The sequence below is a fragment of the Pleurodeles waltl genome, chromosome 4_1 (assembly GCF_031143425.1).
Source record: "Pleurodeles waltl isolate 20211129_DDA chromosome 4_1, aPleWal1.hap1.20221129, whole genome shotgun sequence".
NCBI lineage: Eukaryota > Metazoa > Chordata > Amphibia > Caudata > Salamandridae > Pleurodeles > Pleurodeles waltl.
In genome coordinates this window covers 60,996,652-61,015,528 of record NC_090442.1, presented here as the reverse complement: position 1 = coordinate 61,015,528, position 18,877 = coordinate 60,996,652, and the positions used below count along the sequence as shown (strand labels likewise).

The following is an 18,877-nucleotide window of genomic DNA, read 5'->3' as shown; positions in this document are numbered from 1 at the left end:
TTCTACCCCCTGCGGCACAAGTTTAACCCTTTACACTCTGCCTTTGTTTACATATCTTTACACGAAAAAGGCGATAGTATAAACGCAGGGTGTAATATGCAATTTATTAGCATTACTGAGGGAGGGGCCTCCCTTGTGAGTCACGGCCCCTACTCACACTCAGCAACGGTAAAAAAAAAAAAAAGAATATTGGTTCCTGCACATATTAGATTGATAGTGTGTACCCTAGTAATCCTGCATGCACGGCATACATTTAAACCTATTTAATCACACCGTCCATGTGATAAAACAGGCCGTAAGTTATCTAAAGATTGCATTATCGACCTGTGCACCCCTGTCATCTGATGACCGCGTCCCGTTGATATCTGTGGTGATAAAACTTGAAATACACGCCCCTCTGATACATTAAGGAACATGCAACCTGCCAGGGAGGCAAGCGAACATTCCAACCAGGATCTTGTGCTGTTTTGTAGCGCCCTGAAGCCACGCTTTTATTGTGGGAGTGGTAAACAAACATAACAAACTAGATATTATCACATTAAAACTGCAAAGAGGACTTGAAAAGGTAGGTTCTACTTGTAACCCCCTCCTCCCCCGCCCCACCATATATTTTCTGAGCTTTGACGTTATAAGTGGCGGCATTTTGCAGCAAAAGGCCGGAAAGCTTTAGTTGATACATTTTAAGGGGAGTAAAGCATGCACTTAAAGTGACCAGGCTTGGCGTGGCCTCCTATAGGTGTCCGGGGTGGCTTCACTCTGGGGGGCTTGCAGTCGGGCCAATCCGCGTCTTTCTCGTCCTTACAATCCGGTTTAGACCCGGAAGAGGAAAGGGGATTATTTGTTTTATGTTGCCCCGCCAAGGTCAGGCCAGTTTTAACTACCCACGAGGTACTAAATGTCACCTGTGGATGCCCGCAGAGCACCGTGCTATGTTTAGAGCCCCTGGACCTGCCTGCTTTCCACGCTGTGCTCGTGGTGTCGTGTCTGGCTCGCGCTGTGCCCACACAACAAGTGCATTTTGTGCAGAGCTCTCCGGCGGTGCCTCTGGTGCACAGAAGCCGGTTAACTGTGTGCACTGTGGCTATGGTGACCCATGTTGTGCCTTCAGTGTCACGTGCTCACACCTCCACGTCACCTGCAGAATGTATACAAAGCTCTGTGCCTCCTTGGTGCACTGGTGCCCGGTGACTTTGCACAGTGTACCTGCAGCCCCCAGTGTCTTGTGCTGTGCTTCAGCACACGTCACTTGCGAGGTGTCTGAGCCTAGTGCACGCAATAATATTTAGTGCCTCTGGTGCACAGGAAGCGGTTAACTTTGCGCACTGTGGCTTTGGTGTCTTCCCTCGCACCACATGTCACCAGTGAAATATCTGCAAAGCTCTGGTTCCCCCTGGTGCATTGGTACCAGTTGACTTTGCACACTGTACCCCGACGACATGTGCTAAATCAAATCATAAACATTTATAAAGCGCGCTACTCACCCGTGCGGGTCTCAAGGATTGTAAGGACGAGAAAGACGGTGTCTTCTATTGTGCCGCTGTGCACCCCTGCACACGTCACCTGTGCAGTAATACTTGCGCCTCCGGTGCACAGGAACCAGTTCAGTGCACACTGTACCCCCCCCCCCCCCCCCCCGGCCCCGTGTGTTGTTCTATGCACCCCTGCACACGTCACCTGTGCAGTAATACTTGGGCCTCCGGTGCACAGGAACCAGTTCAGTGCACACTGTAGCCCCTCCCCCCCCCCCCCCAGTGTGGTGTTGTGTGCCTCCGTGCACCCCTGCACACGTCACCTGTGCAGTGCAGTAATACTTGGGCCTCCGGTGCACAGGAACCAGTTGACTATGCACACTGTACCCCCTCAGGCCCTGGTGTGTTGTCCTGTGCCTCCGTGCACCCCTGCACACGTCACCTGCGGAGTGCAGTGATACTTGGTGTTTCCGGTGCACAGGAACCAGTTCAGTGCACACTGTAGCCCCCGTTCCCGGGCCCCCAGTGTGTAGTTCTATGCACACGTCATCTGTGGAGTGCAGTAATACTTGGTGCCTCCGGTGCACAGGAACCAGTTGACTATGCACACTGTACCCCCTCAGGCCCTGGTGTGTTGTCCTGTGCCTCCGTGCACCCCTGCACACGTCACCTGCGGAGTGCAGTGATACTTGGTGCCTCCGGTGCACAGGGACCTCTTGTCCTTTTGTGCGCTTTGCTGCTCTTCCCGCTGCCTGCTTGCTGGCGGGTCCCCTGGGGAGCCCAGGCTCGCGCCCTTCTCTCTGATTGGCCTCCTGGGATGACGTAAGACGGAGCACACAGCTGTTACCGGTCTGCGCGCTTGTGCCTCGTGCGCATCTTTCCTCTTGGTTTGGCCTCTGGAGGGCAGACATTTGAAGGAATACAGAATGCCAAAGAAGACTTCCATTTTACATACTCAAGGCATATTTAATTACAGTGGAATCTTCCTTACCAATCGGGCTGAAAAGTGAAATGACCACACACCTCACCAATAAGGGGTAAAAGGCCGCTTTAATAGAACAGGTCTGGCAAAATACAACCTTGGCGTATAGCCTCACAAAACTACCCAGACCTCACTAATACAAAATTCATCACCTAAACCCTCCCCCTACCTCTAAATTGACCCAACCGCACTACCCCTTGTCCCATCCCCCACCTTGACCCGACTAACCCTTTTACCCATCTGTCCTGCAATCACCTTATCCATTTACCCTTCTCTGTGCAAATTCCCTGCCCTCTCCTCTTTCTGATCTACCCCTTCCCCCCCGAAAGGCCAATATACAAAAATACCAGGCACACCCTTCCCACCAGACCCGACTATCAGCGGCAATGACAAGAACAAAAAAAACCCCACCCTAAAAACACAATACCAACACATAGTAACTAGACCTGTCCTATAAAAACCTGCAACCGTAAAAAAATTCTGAAAGAAACTCTGACCCAATGATAAATAAAGAAATTCAAGCACAAAATCGACCCACAAACCCCCATTATCCTTAAGAAAACTAAAAGAAATAAAACTACCACAAAGAGGGAGGGCGGGCGGGCACAAAGACAAAACGCCCACTGGGTGTGACAACGGCCAAAGAGGCCGCCCACACCCAGCCCCTGCCTTTTATCCCCTCAGCCACGTCACCGCCCTGACCTGCCTGTAAACCAATCCCTGTTCGGGCTAGTGGAACATTCCACCACAGCCCGATAAACCCGGGGGGAGACGGGCAAGCCCTTTGCTCCCCCCAAGTCCCCATCGGGCTGAAAAGTGAAATGACCACACACCTCACCAATAAGGGGTAAAAGGCCGCTTTAATAGAACAGGTCTGGCAAAATACAACCTTGGCGTATAGCCTCACAAAACTACCCAGACCTCACTAATACAAAATTCATCACCTAAACCCTCCCCCTCCCTCTAAATTGACCCAACCGCACTACCCCTTGTCCCATCCCCCACCTTGACCCGACTAACCCTTTTACCCATCTGTCCTGCAATCACCTTATCCATTTACCCTTCTCTGTACAAATTCCCTGCCCTCCTCTTTCTGATCTACCCCTTCCCCCCCCCGAAAGGCCACACAGGAAAACCCAAAGGTGTTTTCCTGCCCCACCCCAAAAAACTGTCTATTTATCCCATAAACGTTCCCCTAATAATTCTGCAATAAGCAACCTAAGCTCCAATAAATAGTGCTCATTCCCCAAAAACGAGAGATGTACTCCATCCTGCCGAAAAAGATCAACATCAGACACCCCAATATTTTCGTGATACAAAAAAGAAAAACCCTGCGAAATACAAAAATTCTTCATTTCCCTATTGATTTTCCGCCTTTGCTTCTCAATACCCTTAAATGACTTAGCACCCGTCCAAACTATATGTGTACCCGCCCACTTTTCCTTAATCCGACATAAATCCATTTTCATAACCTTCAATAACCCAATACCCGACAAAGCCACCAAATCATTTTCACCCAAATGTAATACCAACAAGTCAGGACAGACCCCCCGTTCCATTCTTTTTGCCAGAACATAAAGTAACTCACCCCATCTCATCCCACTCTTTCCTACCCAACTTACTCTTGGCCTTGAACCATCAAGCCCCAGCTGCCTCCCGAAATGACGCAATGCTGCTTGCTTCTGCGCCCAGCGAACAAAAGAGTGTCCAACAATCCACACAGCGCAAACTTTGTCTGGACCCCCAACACAACCTACAAAAGAAAATAAGTTAAATAGCACATCTGTTCATAACACCACAATTTGAAGTAAGAGGAAAGGAAACTAGATAGGAATCAAAGGATTAGAAAAAACAGAAAATAGAATATACAGAAGAATTCTTCTGGCGAAGAAAAGAAAGAAAACCTCACTGCTTAAAAGAACGCACATATTTTTTAAAACAGCCCGACCTCCACCTGCCTAAATGTTTAATCAACTGATCTGATTTACCTTGGCGTCGTGCCTCCGTAGCAGCCCCGATCCTAAAGGAATGTGTACCATAACTACTGGGTTCTAAGCCCACTCTCTTGATCGCCAACCTTAAAACCGCTAGAAACTGTGATGCCAACAACTTTGACCCGTCCTGATGAACAAATACAAATCTTGAAATTTGAGACTGAAATGCTGAACACACAAACCACCAACGCACCGGGCAATCAATAGAATGAACTGCCGACAAGCAAACTTCCTGGCCCCTCCCCAACTGATCCCCCTTTGAAAATGGCAACCATATAATTAAACACCCTTTCCCCATCTGAACATTCTCACAAAGTAGCCCATCCTTCCCTCTCACACCCTTACAACTCTGAAATCCGAAAAGCCCCATGAAACAACCATGACATACACATAGAAATCAAACTTACCTCCCACTCAGAAAAACACACTTCACTCAAAACCCTTAATAAAGCCTGCAAAATATCAAGCGTAATCGGTCGCCTTCTATCTCACCTTACTCCGCCCGACCTAGCCCAACCCGCTAAAATCCTCCTACACAACTCACCCTCCACCGGATCATATCCCCAAAAATACTTACCATAAAATGAAATACCTGATAACTTCCCGGATATGGTAACCGCTGCCAAACCAGCCTCAATCTGCTGCATGACAAATTGAATAGCATCCTCTTGTCTCCAGTAACTTGCATCTCCCCCACCCCATCGCCTTACCGCACCTGAATCCAGGAACTCCAACCACGCCTGAAAATAAGTTCTCCTCGTCGACGGCGCTACAGACTGTTGAACTAACTCCAACATCCTCCATCTCCTAGAGCCCATAACTCCCCCGGAATGACCGTCTTCAGAACATCCGCTCCCGGCGCCAGACCACGGAACCTCTGCCACTGAAAACGAGAGCGCGCATCAGCGATATCGTTATTGACACCAGGCACATACTGAGCCTTGAACAAAATGTTGAACCTCAAACAATGCAATAAGAAAATCCTCAACAATTTAAGAACTTTAACATCTTTAGCTTTTTGAGAATTAACCAAATGCACAACCGTCTGATTGTCCATGTTAAAAACTACATTCCTATTAGCCAAAAACTTACCCCAAATGGCCAGAGCAACCACCAAAGGGAAAAATTCAAAAAATGCGATGCTAAAATGAGCTCGCTTACAATGCTCAGGCCAGGCCTCTGATGCCCAATGACCGTCCCAAAACAGACCAAAACCATGAGCACCAGACGCATCTGAAAAACCTGAACCTGCCAAAACCAGTCCTCATCATCAACCAGCATAGTCACACCATTAAAGTCCTTGAGGAAATCAATCCACATTCTCAAATCCTCTTTAACACCTGCCCTAAGGCGAATGTGATGATGCGGCAAAACAGCACCCCGCATGGCAAAACCAAGCCTGCGACAAAATGCCCTGCCCACCCTGACCACCTTACAAGCAAAATTCAGATGACCGAGTAACGATTGTGCCTGCCGCAACTCCAACTTTGGTTTCTGAATCGCTTCTTCCAACAGGGAAATCAAATGCTGAACTTTATTCCTGGGAAGCCTCACCTCCATTTTGTCCGAATCCAATTCAATTCCTAAAAAACTAAGACACGTAGAAGGCCATTCAGTTTTGTCTCCAGCTAATGGAACTCCGAAAAGAAACATCAAACACTCAAAATCCTTTAACGCTCTGCCACAATTGCCTGACCCGGCAGTCCCCACAAAGAAAAAATCATCCAAATAATGAGTGACCAAACCATAATTACCTTGTGCTACAAAGCACCATTCCAAAAATGAACTAAAAGTCTCAAACAAAGAACATGAAACTGAGCAACCCATGGGCAACATCCTATCCACATAAATGGCCCCTTCAAATTGCATACCCAATAATGAAAAATCATCTGGGTGCACTGGCAACAACCTAAAAGCCGATTCCACATTCGATTTAGCCATCTCTGCCCCTCTACTGCACTTCCGTACCAATCCAATGGCTACATCTACAGAAGCATAATGCACCATGGAATCCTCCGCCGCAATGAAATCATTTACCGAACTCCCCGCTGGCCAAGACAAGTGATGAATCAATCTAAAGTCACCCACCTGTTTTTTGGGGACCACACCTAAAGGGGAAATAGTCAAATTCGACAATGGCCATTCCAAAAGGGGGCCAACAATCCTACCCAAATCCACTTCCTTCTTCAACTTGGCCCTCACCACTTCAGGATGTTCCCTTGCCGATTTCAAATTGTTGGCCCATCTTCTCATTCTCGTGCCTTGGTAACGCAAACGAAAACCCTCAGAAAAACCACTGAACAAAACCTTTGCTTCCTCCTCTAAAGCGTAAAACTGTAACCAATAACCCACTGCCTTCAAATTAATGGGCGTAGGGCCCTTTTCCTGCAACTTGCTGTACAACACCTCTACCTCTATCACCACCTCTTGTCCCTGGCACATGCCAGGCCCATTGAACACCTCCAAAACATTGGTACACCGGGTGTTTCCCGCCACAGTTGGAGCAATCATGCCTAAATTTGCATTGCTGTCTATTACACAATCCGCTGTTGTAAGACCAGCATGCCCCATTTGCCTGAAATTGCCCTCTGTGTCCAAAACCCACCCCAACCTGGGTGGGACGCCCCAGAAAGGGCTTATATTGAACCGGCAAACCGCTCGCCGTATGTGTGGTGGGTGCAGTCCTCAGCCACTGCATCCATAACTCGTGATCAATTTCACCCCACATCTTAGCTGGATCCACAGCCTTCCTTGCTCTAAACTCCTCGTCATATCTAAACCAGCCAAAACCACCAAAATCCATTTGAGCTCTACGCACTACGTCCATATATTTCAACAATGCCACACATGAATCCTGATGCCTTTCGCAGTATACACTCGCATAAATCAAAAAAGCCGACGTCCAATTCTCTATCGTAGTCGGAACTCTACGTCTCCTAGCAAGTTCCCACTCCTCTTCTTTTGACCCTTCCTTGGCTTGCACCTCTCTATGCAACAACTTAAAAACATCAATAAACTCACCCTTCCAAATCTTCTCTTTTAAACTCTGAGTGAGATGCGCCCCCAAAGGCATCGCCACTCCCATATAAGGCAATTTCTTTGATTTAACACTACCCAAAGCCTCACCCCCAGCAGTATTGCCCGCCCCAGAATTTGCACCGCCGCCAGCATCCAGCTTAGTTGATGCCCCATCCCCGTCACCAACACTTACCTGCGACTTGCCATCCTCTTTCACCGGACTCACCTGAATTGATGCATCCACCTTCATACCAATCCCCCCTTCCAACCTACCCCTCCCCACCCGTGCCCCACGAACCATCCTGACCTTATCCAACCCTCGGTGTAATCTCAAAAATTCAACCAAACTCTCCTCACCTCTAGGTAAATTGCCCGAAGCCCGCACTGGAACGCGGCCGCCCTGGACCACACCAGACTCTTCTTCAGACACCAGCGCCCTGGCTAGTAGATGGCTGAACTTCAGCAGTTCGCATGGAATCCCCCGCAGTCGGGCGGACCGCTCCGGATCGCACCCTCTCTTCAAGCTGGTGTTCTGAAAGCGCTCTGGCCTTCACCAGCACGCTCCGATCACCAACCATCTGCCCAGATGGCTGATAGATCGCCTTCGCCCGATGCCCGCCCAAAGCATAAGGCGTGCCCCACCCAGAGGTTCCCTCACCAGCACCCGACTGCAAAAAATCCATGCTACCATAAGCCTTACTAACTAACTGATCACCTAATACTTCATCACCAAACCTACCACTAAACAAACTACCACAGCCAGCAACCACATCAACCTGTTCACCTGCCCTGACCACTGCCTCATTGTCTTTTTGCCATGACTGCACCTTATTGATCATAGGGCTAACAAACCTATGAACTGACTGTGCCTCCCATTCTACTCCCCGCCTGCTCACCAAACCTACACCAACCAAATTCTGATCCTCCGTCCCATGACCCTGTTGAACGCTCTCCTCATCATCGGAAATTACCACAACCTCCGTATTATCTACAATAATGGGCGCGGCCATTTTATCTGCCACGCCCAAGGACCTTTCTTCTAATGCCCCTCTTATCGCCCAATCCGAACCCGAGGAGGCGGCCATTGTAACCGAGCCTCCTAAGGTTCTTTCCTTCGAATGCCCGGCTACGCGCCCGACGCCTGTTTCTAAAGGCGATCGGGCGTGCTTACTACCAGAAACAACTCGCGCATGCGCTGACACAGCCTGCGCCCCCTGCCTCTCAGCAACGCTCACCGCACTCGGTATGAAGGAATCCCTGCCCCCGGCCGCCACGCGCCTCGCTAACGAAGCGCCCTGCCTCCTCGAAAAACGCCCCCCACCACGCCGTCTTCCTGCACCAGCTAACTGCATGACAGAGACCCCCTGACTAAAAGACTGATCTTTAGCAGGTGAGCGTGTAACTTTCCTGCCATGTAAACTTTTCGCTTTAAACTTTTTTCCCCTTTTAATAGGCGAGGTACACGCCGCAACTGCAGCTGAAACACCTTCAGCTGAAACCCTTTTTGGACGCCTCAAACCCACCCACGCCTGCTCTAATACACCCTCCTTCAACAAATCCTCTCTACCGTCATCCTGAAGAACTTTCAGTGCCTGAACCACTTTATTAGGCTCCATTCTAAATTCCAATGTACGTCACTAGACCAAAACTCCACCCAAAAAACACCAATAAACCGCCTCTAATACACGAACCTCTAAGAAAAAACTCCTGGCACAAAGACAAAACGCCCACTGGGTGTGACAACGGCCAAAGAGGCCGCCCACACCCAGCCCCTGCCTTTTATCCCCTCAGCCACGTCACCGCCCTGACCTGCCTGTAAACCAATCCCTGTTCGGGCTAGTGGAACATTCCACCACAGCCCGATAAACCCGGGGGGAGACGGGCAAGCCCTTTGCTCCCCCCAAGTCCCCATTCTGTTCGTAGTGCCTAAACGTCATGTATTGCTGTAGCAAGCGCTCTCTGCCCCCTGCAGCACTAGACCTGAAGGCTGCAGTTGGGATTTATTTGCATGGTTTGTAAATTTGGTGGGAGGAGGGACTTGTGTGTATGTGGTGTTACCACAGGTTACAGGGATGTTATAGTTAGTCTTGCATTTTAAGCGTACAAACCATAGAAATTCGCCTGTTACATTTAGTTTTCAAGTTACTATAACGCTTGCCTTACGTTAACCATAACTCGCACCCTTGCCGTGCACTATTTAGCCCAAACATTACAGCCCTCATGACATCTTTTATAACACCATTGATAATATCACTGTAACATTCGTAAAATTATTCATAAAAAAATCTAGGTATGGCTGGGGCGTTGAGTTATAGTTACTTGAAATAACTCTTTAAGAGGTGAACCTTTATGGTTTTGTACGTTTAAAATGTGAGCTTAACTATACCAGCCCTGTAATCTATTTTTTTTTTTTTTTACGTGAATTTCTATTTTTATTTTTTATTTTTATCTCCCAACTATAACGTCCCTGTAACCTCCCCCCACCCCCAGAGGGGGTGTATATAGGTGTGTGTGTGTGTGTGTGTGTGTGTGTGTGTGTGTGTGTGTGTGTATATATATATATATATATATATATATATATATATATATATATATATATATATATATATATATATATATATATATATGTGTGTGTGTGTACATACATATATACTGGCGCAGCACGGTGAATGAATTCTCCTCTTGGCGACTGGGATACGTGTTTTTTTTTTTTTCCCACGACCTTTCAGAGTCCGTAATGATTGATTGTCTGGATGGATTCAGGAAGAGGTGCCAGAGGAGGGGGCTTGGAGCAAGAGTGCTCTGTGCCCAAGTAGTGGGCTCTTTTGTTGGGGCACTTACAGTACAAAAGGACAAGCATTGGTAAAGCCAGTACGTCTACATTTATTTGCGAACACATACAGCATTGGCACATTAGAGCAGTACATTTGGGAGGAAACCAGGAGAGTCGACAGAGAGGGATACAGTTGTAAAGTAGTTCCTCATGCAGCTCAGTGCAAGCCCTCGAGTGGCTGAATGGAGGCAGAAGGATGCACTCGAAACAGCCAATAGCACTAGGTGACAGATGAACTCTACTGAGCAGTGCCAAGAGGTGACTGACAAAGGCTTAAGCCATTGGCTGAAAGAGTACTGGCAGAGGAAAGACATTGGCTGAAAGAGTACTGGCAGAGGAAAGACATTGGCTGAAAGAGTACTGGCAGAGGAAAGGCATGGCTGAAAGAGTACTGGCAGAGGAAAGGCATGGCTGAAAGAGTACTGGCAGAGGAAAGGCATTGGCTGAAAGAGTACTGGCAGAGGAAAGGCATTGGCTGAAAGAGTACTGGCAGAGGAAAGGCATTGGCTGAAAGAGTACTGGCAGAGGAAAGGCATTGGCTGAAAGAGTACTGGCAGAGGAAAGACATTGGCTGAAAGAGTACTGGCAGAGGAAAGACATTGGCTGAAAGAGTACTGGCAGAGGAAAGGCATGGCTGAAAGAGTACTGGCAGAGGAAAGGCATGGCTGAAAGAGTACTGGCAGAGGAAAGGCATGGCTGAAAAGGGTGGAGCCCATCCCACTCAATATATTGTTAGCAATAGGTCCTATAGACTGCTTTCTCGAGCAAAAAGTGGAGGGTGCTTCATGAGTGAAGAATCAAAGGTGCATGTATTTTCAATGTCTCCCTAGTGCACCTGTCACTGCGGCTCTGTGCATTGTTGAACTGGTTGCCAGAGTTCAGTTGTCATTAGGTTTCATTAATGTTAGTCTTCCGGTGCATAGGTCACCACTGACTCCGGCCCCCAGGCATAAGCCGTTATGCAAACAGGGCCTGCGCAAATGTTTGGAGTTGGGGAGTACGCGTGCCCCCGCCCCCAGGGGTCGGTGGTGTGGTAAAGCCGGTGTCGGCTGAGCAGTGCGGAGCGCGCGTGCAGCACAGCTGGGCCTTTCTTGTGGCTGCAGGAGTGGCCGGGTCCCCCGGAGACCGCTGGGGGTCCTCGGGCTTCCTTGCCATTGAGGGGGGTCTGGCTGGTGTGTGGTGTCCCCTTCACTCTTTTTCCGGGGAGGATTCCTCTCGGTTCAGAGTCACCTCGGAGTCTTTTTTTTTTTTTTTTTTTTTTTTTTTTGGGCGGGTTGGGGGGGGGAGGTATTTGTTTGCATCTTTATGACTTTGCTGTTGATCTGTTTTTAGGGATGTGAACGGTAGCCACAGGGGTGTGACTTGGTTAGTAAGATTTTTTTGGGGGGGGGCTTCAGATTTCCCAGCAATCACGCTGCCTTAACATTTTAAAATACATTATACATCAAGCACGAGGGGCTTTAGAGGCAGTGGGGGGAGAGAGAAATGTGGATGTTCTGAGCGAGAAAGCAATGTTTTGGAAAAGAACAGTTTGAGGACTTTCAAAACAGAGAGGAAGGAGCGTGTGTGTGCTTTTTTGTCAGTGTGTGCATGGAAAAATCCCAGGTCAAATCCGAGGGACACCTCACCATACCCACCTAGTCATCAGAAAATACATTTATTAGGGGAGTGTAACATCCCAAACACCCCCCTCCAAGCTACACCCCTAGGTCGCAGTAGCCACACCAGCTCTATAACTTGTATAGTCGGGTTTTGTTTTGGTGAGCAAGCTGTAAGATTTTGCTAGGTACCACCTTTCGGTGGAGTGGGGGGGATTGGTGTGGAGGGGGGGGGGGGGGTGGGGGGCTTGGCCTGTACTACGGCTTTGGTGTAATGTTGTGTGCACGAGTCAGCTGGATGGCCTAAACATGTTTTCAGTACTTGTTGAGTATATTTTGGTTCATTGGGGCTGAGCTATTTATTAAAGGAGGGTGGGATGGGTGGAACGCGAAGTTGGTGGTTTGATGTGTGGTTTGTGGTTTAACCACAGACCACCAGAACTGTTGACAACCCATCGTGGAAGCAGTAAACGGGTGACTGGGACCTCACTATTCCGTCACAGCTTTAAACCTTTCCTAAGGAACATTTTTGCGGTGTAATAATAGGGTTTCGTGTCCTCCCCCGGACCCACCCTGCCCCCCCTCTTTCTTGTAAGCTCTGGCTTGTATTAGGCAGCTGGACTTTGCCTCGATTTAAACCAAAGCTGGGCCAGGGACAGACCTGTGTTGTGTTGTGTTTTGTTTTTTTGGTTATAGTATTTATTACATTTTACCAAAGCATACAATTCAAGTTCAGCACAGTCTTTTTGCCATATTCATTCTTCTTGAAAAACGGCAAACGTTTGCTTAACTCTCCCGCCCGCCTCCCTTCTTTGCTTGTCTACACTCAGACATTTTGGCTGGACTGGGCCAATGATGGCATCCACCGTCGCACAATCTGATCCTAGCCACAACAGTATAGTACAATACTTAAACCCCCCGTGGGGTATTCCGTAGGGACTTAACGTTCATCAGAGGATTCTGTTATAGTCTTTCTTCCCTTCCAAACCAGGCAGAGGGCACGATCCGCCACTGCGCACCTCATGCATTCCACTCACTTCCTAGTTGCTCATGGTGCTTGGGAGTCTTGGGACTTGTCCCTCAACGCTATCAATATAGCTGCCCACGCTTAAAAGTTGTCCTGCACCTTGTCGTCTCTCCTGGTATGTTTAATGTGGATGTTCTCTGTAAGGAAATGCCTCCTTGGCATGGTTACCCCCTGACTTTGCCTTTGCTGATGCCAAGTTATGATTTGAAAGTGTGCTGAGGCCTGCTTACCAGGCCCCAGCACCAGTGTTCTTTCCCTAACATGTACCTTTGTTTCCACAATTGGCACACCCTGGCATCCAGGTAAGTCCCTTGTAACTGGTACCTCTGGTACCAAGGGCCCTGATGCCAGGGAAGGTCTCTAAGGGCTGCAGAATGTCTTATGCCACCCTGGGGATCCCTCACTCAGCACAGACACACTGCTTGCCAGCTTCTGTGTGCTAGTGGGGATAAAACGACTAAGTCAACATGGCACTCCCCTCAGGGTGCCATGCCAACCTCACACTGCCTATAGGTATAGATAAGTCACCCCTCTAGCAGGCCTTACAGCCCTAAGGCAGGGTGCACTATACCATAGGTGAGGGCATAAGTGCATGAGCACTATGCCGCTACAGTGTCTAAGCAAAACCTTAGACATTGTAAGTGCAGGGTAGCCATAAGAGTATATGGTCTGGGAGTCTGTCATACACGAACTCCACAGCACCATGATGGGTACACTGAAAACTGTGAAGTTTGGTATCAAACTTCTCAGCACAATAAGCGCACACTGATGCCAGTGTACATTTTATTGTAACATACACCCCAGAGGGCACCTTAGAGGTGCCCCCTGAAACCTTAACCGACTACCAGTGTAGGCTGACTAGTTTTAGCAGCCTGCCACACACCAGACATGTTGCTGGCCACATGGGGAGAGTGCCTTTGTCACTCTGTGGCTAGTAACAAAGCCTGTACTGGGTGGAGGTGCTTCTCACCTCCCCCTGCAGGAACTGTAACACCTGGCGGTGAGCCTTAAAGGCTCACCCTCTTTGTTACAGCACCCCAGGGCACTCCAGCTAGTGGAGTTGCCCGCCCCCTCCGGCCACGGCCCCACTTTTGGCGGCAAGACAGGAGGAGATAATGAGAAAAACAAGGAGTCGTCACTGGCCAATCAGGACAGCCCCCTAAGGTGTCCTGAGCTGACTCTGACTTTTAGAAATCCTCCATCTTGCAGATGGAGGATTCCCCCAATAGGGATAGGGATGTGCCCCCCTCCCCTCAGGGAGGAGGCACAAAGAGGATGTAGCCACCCTCAGGGCTAGTAGCCATTGGCTACTAACCCCCCAGACCTAAACACACCCCTAAATCGAGTATTTAGGGACTCCCAGAACACAGCAAGATAGATTCCTGCAACCTAAGACGAAGAAGGACTGCTGAGCTGAAAAACCTGCAGAGAAGACTGAGACACCAACTGCTTTGGCCTCAGCTCTACCGGCCTGTCTCCCCACTTATAAAGACACTGCTCCAGCGACGCGTTCCACAGGGTCCAGCGACCTCTGAAGCCTCAGAGGACTACCCTGCATCTAGAAGGACCAAGATCTCCCGAGGACAGCGGCCCTGCTCCACAAAGACTGCAACTTTGCAACAAAGAAGCAACTTTGAAACCACACATGTTTCCCGCCGGAAGCGTGAGACTTTGCACTCTGCACCCGACGCCCCTGGCTCGACTTGTGGAGAACAAACACTACAGGGAGGACTCCCCGGCGACTGCGAGCCCGTGAGTAGCCAGAGTTGACCCCCCACAGCGACGCCTGCAGAGGGAATCCCGAGGCTCCCCCTGACCGCAACTGCCTGCTTCAAAGACCCGATGCCTGGTAAGGACACTGCACCCGCAGCCCCCAGGATCTGAAGGATCCGACCTCCAGTGCAAGAGCGACCCCCAGGTGGCCCTCTCCCTTGCCCAGGTGGTGGCTACCCCGAGGAGCCCCCCCCTTGCCTACCTGCATCGCTGAAGAGACCCCTTGGTCTCTCATTGAATCCTATTGCGAACCCGACGCCTGTTTGCACCCCGCACCCGGCCGCCCCCGTGATGCTGAGGGTGTACTTTCTGTGCTGACTTGTGTCCCCCCCCCACCCCCCCGGTGCCCTACAAAACCCCCTTGGTCTGCCCTCTGAAGACGCTGGTACTTACCTGCTAGCAGACTGGAACCGGGGCACCCCCTTCTCCATTGAAGCCTATGCGTTTTGGGCACCACTTTGACCTCTGCACCTGACCGGCCCTGAGCTGCTGGTGTGGTAACTTTGGGGTTGCTCTGAACCCCAACGGTGGGCTACCTTGGAGCCAATTTTGAACCCTGTAGGTGGTTTACTTACCTGCAAAACTAACAAACACTTACCTCCCCCAGGAACTGTTGAAAATTGCACTGTCTAGTTTTAAAATAGCTATTTGCCATTTGTGTGAAAACTGTATATGCTATTTTGCTAATTCAAAGTTCCTAAGTGAAATACCTTTCATTTAAAGTATTGTTTGTAAATCTTGAACCTGTGGTTCTAAAAATAAACTAAGAAAAGATATTTTTCTATATAAAAACCTATTGGCCTGGAATTGTCTTTGACTGTGTGTTCCTCATTTATTGCCTGTGTGTGTACAACAAATGCTTAACACTACCCTCTGATAAGCCTACTGCTCGACCACACTACCACAAAATAGAGCATTAGAATTATCTCTTTTTGCCACCATCTTACCTCTAAGGGGAACCCTTGGACTCTGTGCATGCTATTTCTTACTTTGAAATAGTACATACAGAGCCAACTTCCTACGTCCTCCACCAACGACCAATCAGAAATGTCTCTGAGCCAGCCCCTGTAATTTGGGGGTTCCTGATCCAACCATCTAATGGCGATGCAGTGTTGGGCCAGCACCAGCCCAAGGAGTAGAAGTTTCCTACTTGGATGCCTCCCCTTCGACATCTGGAGCAACCCCAACAGAACCAGCTTCATGGTGAGTTGCACCGTCCAGTGGCCTCGTTAAGCCTTTCCACCAACTCTGGCCCGAAAGGTACTATGGATCGACAAGTTCAAGCCATGTGCACGAAATTGGCCTCTGCATCCTCGCAGCACGAACAACTTGCTGCGCAAGAGGGATATATAGTGTGTAGGGCTTTGGGCGTGAGGTACACTTGATGGTTATAATTATATTGTATCAGGTTAAGTCGAGCTTTGGAAGAAAACGTCCACACACACACACACCCATGCACTTCCTCCCTCTCTGTAGCTGTAATTGGTTCTTTTGTCACTCCTTTAAATTGTTGTATTTTTAGCATCAGCACAGGAAGATCATTTCGTAAAGCCCTGTACAGCATTGATATTGGTCGCGCCCCTCCCAGCATGGCCAGCATCATTATTGATGTCTGCGACGGGAGTGGAACATTCGGGAAGCAATGCCGTGGCTTGCATGTCGTGGCTAAAAGTTTTGCATATTGAAGGTATTGGCCCACACCCAGGGCGAAGGTCCACATGTCTTCCTGTCTGGTGAAAAACCGCCCATCAGTGTAAAGGTCTCCCAAAGTGTTACAGCCGCTCCCAACTATTGCTTGACTGACATGACTTTAGTCATTTTCACAAACGACTGCAGCGACAACATGAATTTCGGGTGTACACGCGTGTGTCTGATCACCAGTTTCACTGCCCATTCTCACCTTCTACAGACATGTCCGGCAGAGCGGTGGTTGTGATGTTGATTTATAAAACGCAGTATCACTTGAGAGGGTATCCCGGCGCTGAGGATCTGGCCCCTTCTGGGGCCTAGTGGGACTACTCAAACAGCCAGCTCTCCAGCTCCTTGTGGATTTCAGGAAGTGAGAAGGAGGCTCTGATGTGTGCCGGCAGGTTGTTCCATGCTTTGGTGGTGACGTAGAAGGATCGACCGCCAGATCTGGTTCTCCGTGTGTGTGGAATGTGTGCCAGTAAGAGTTCGGCCAAAAAGAGTTGTCTGGATGGTTTGTGGAAGCAGGGGTGGGTGTTGAGGTATCCTGGGCCAGTGTTATGTAGTGCCTTGAAAGTGTGGATGACAAGATTGACTTGTGCTAGTTTTTGTATGGGGAACCATAGGGCTTTTTGATGTGTGATGTGAGTGGTCGCTGAGTTCTGATTGGTTTACAGCCTTCTCCAGAGGTGTTTGTTGAACCTGGTGTACAGGGTGTTTCTGTGGTCCAGTGTGCTAGTATCCAGGGTTTACATCATGGTTTTCCGGGTGCTGTTTGGCAGTCATTTGAAAATCTCCCTCAGCACCTTCAGAATGTGGAAGCATGAGGCAGTGATGTCATTGACTTGGGCGGTCATGTCAAATTTGCTGTCAAAGACAATCCCACATTTTTTTAGTGTGGGTTTTAGCTCTGTGGGCCACCAGGTGCTGTGCGACAGTGAGGACTCTTCTAGAAGATCACAGCCTCGGTCTTGTCTGTGGTTATCGTCAGACAGTTGGCCTTCATCCAGTCAATGATTTTGGATGCAGACCATGAATGTGTTCCAGGTGTTAGGTGACTTCTCTGATGGAGAATGAGTTGTGTATTGTCTGTGGAGGAGGGGGCGTTGATGCTGTGAGAGTGGATGATGCTGGCTAGAGGGATTATGTAAGTGTTTAAGAGGATCGGCTCAGTGGGGTTTGGGGGGGGAACCTCGTGGAACTCTGCAGATGAGGTGGCGTGTGTCAGGTGTAGGGGATCAGGCTGACTGAGCACTTCGTTAGGAAGGAGCAGATCCAGCGGAGTGCGGGTCCTTGGATTCGGATGCTGTGTAGATGTTGGATGAGGATAGGATGGGAGACGATGTCAATAGCTGCGGAGATGTACAGGAGGATGAGGGCCGGTTCAGCCTGAGATTATCTAACACTGTGTGTGCCATCAGTGTATTTGGATAAAGTGTAAATATCCAGGTGCTCTATCTCTGGAATCACTGATCTCTGGAACAGCCCTAGCTCTAACAGCAGCAGCCGCATGGAATGCTGCCTCCAGGTCTCTGCCGGCCCCGGCGCACACGGCCTCCCTTCTGTGATGTAGCACTTTCTTATCCCGATAGGCCGCTCGTGGTACCACCCATCCATGGTCTACTTTAGACACAACATGCAAAACAGTCTTGACCCTGCTCCAATAGGAACAGGCTTGGTCCTTCTGGAACCGCAACACAAGCAACCCAAAACTGCTTTGTCCCTGAGCGGGGCTCATCGGTCGGGTGCAGTTTGGCTCCATTAGCACAGTGAGCAAGGGGCTCACGTCTGGGCACACCGTGCCACTTAGGGCGCTGCATAAAGTGTCGTAAAGGTGATGGGAGGAATGCTTGCCATAAATCTAACCACTGACGTGCTACCGACCCGTCATATTTTAGCCAAGTCTGCTACCATAGTTTGGACCAAACCATATGCAGATCAGTCCATCCATGGTGTAGCGCTTCCTTGTCTATCTTCAGGCTTCTGACACTACTGCCCCCATCCGTGGTATAGTAATGTTTTGTCTGTGCTGTGGCTAGGTCTACTACCCCTGCCCTCCTCCCCTGGTACTGTTTCCTCCTCTCTGTAGACACTTATGTGCACTGTTTCCTCCCCCTCCCCACCCCCCCCCCACCCCCACCACCCGTGATGTGTGCTTGTTTGTCTCTAGAAATCCCAGGGTGTACCACCATCCTTTCAACCTGTGGTGTTCTGCAGACCGCCTGGTGTAGTTCCTCTGTGATACTGTGCGCTGCTTCCTTGCAGACCACAGGGTGTACCACCACCCTCTCTCCCTGTAGACCCCAGGGTGTACCACCGCTCTCTTGTTCTGTCTTGCATCACTGTAGACACTATCCTCATGCTGTGATAGTCTCATCTCTGCAGCCCTCCAGGTGTACCAGCACTGTCCCATACTGGGTCATCTTGTCTCTCTGTAGACACCCGGGTGCACCACAATCTTATACTGTGTTCTCTTCTCCACCTGTAGACCCCCAGG

At 49.5% G+C, this 18,877-nt stretch overlaps 1 protein-coding gene across 5 annotated transcripts in view; it reads left to right on the top strand.

Annotated features, from left to right (window-relative positions):
- Positions 1-18,877, top strand: part of ELOVL1 (ELOVL fatty acid elongase 1) — an 86,776-nt gene that overhangs the window by 34,262 nt on the left and 33,637 nt on the right. The gene's annotated exons all lie outside the window — the stretch shown is intronic.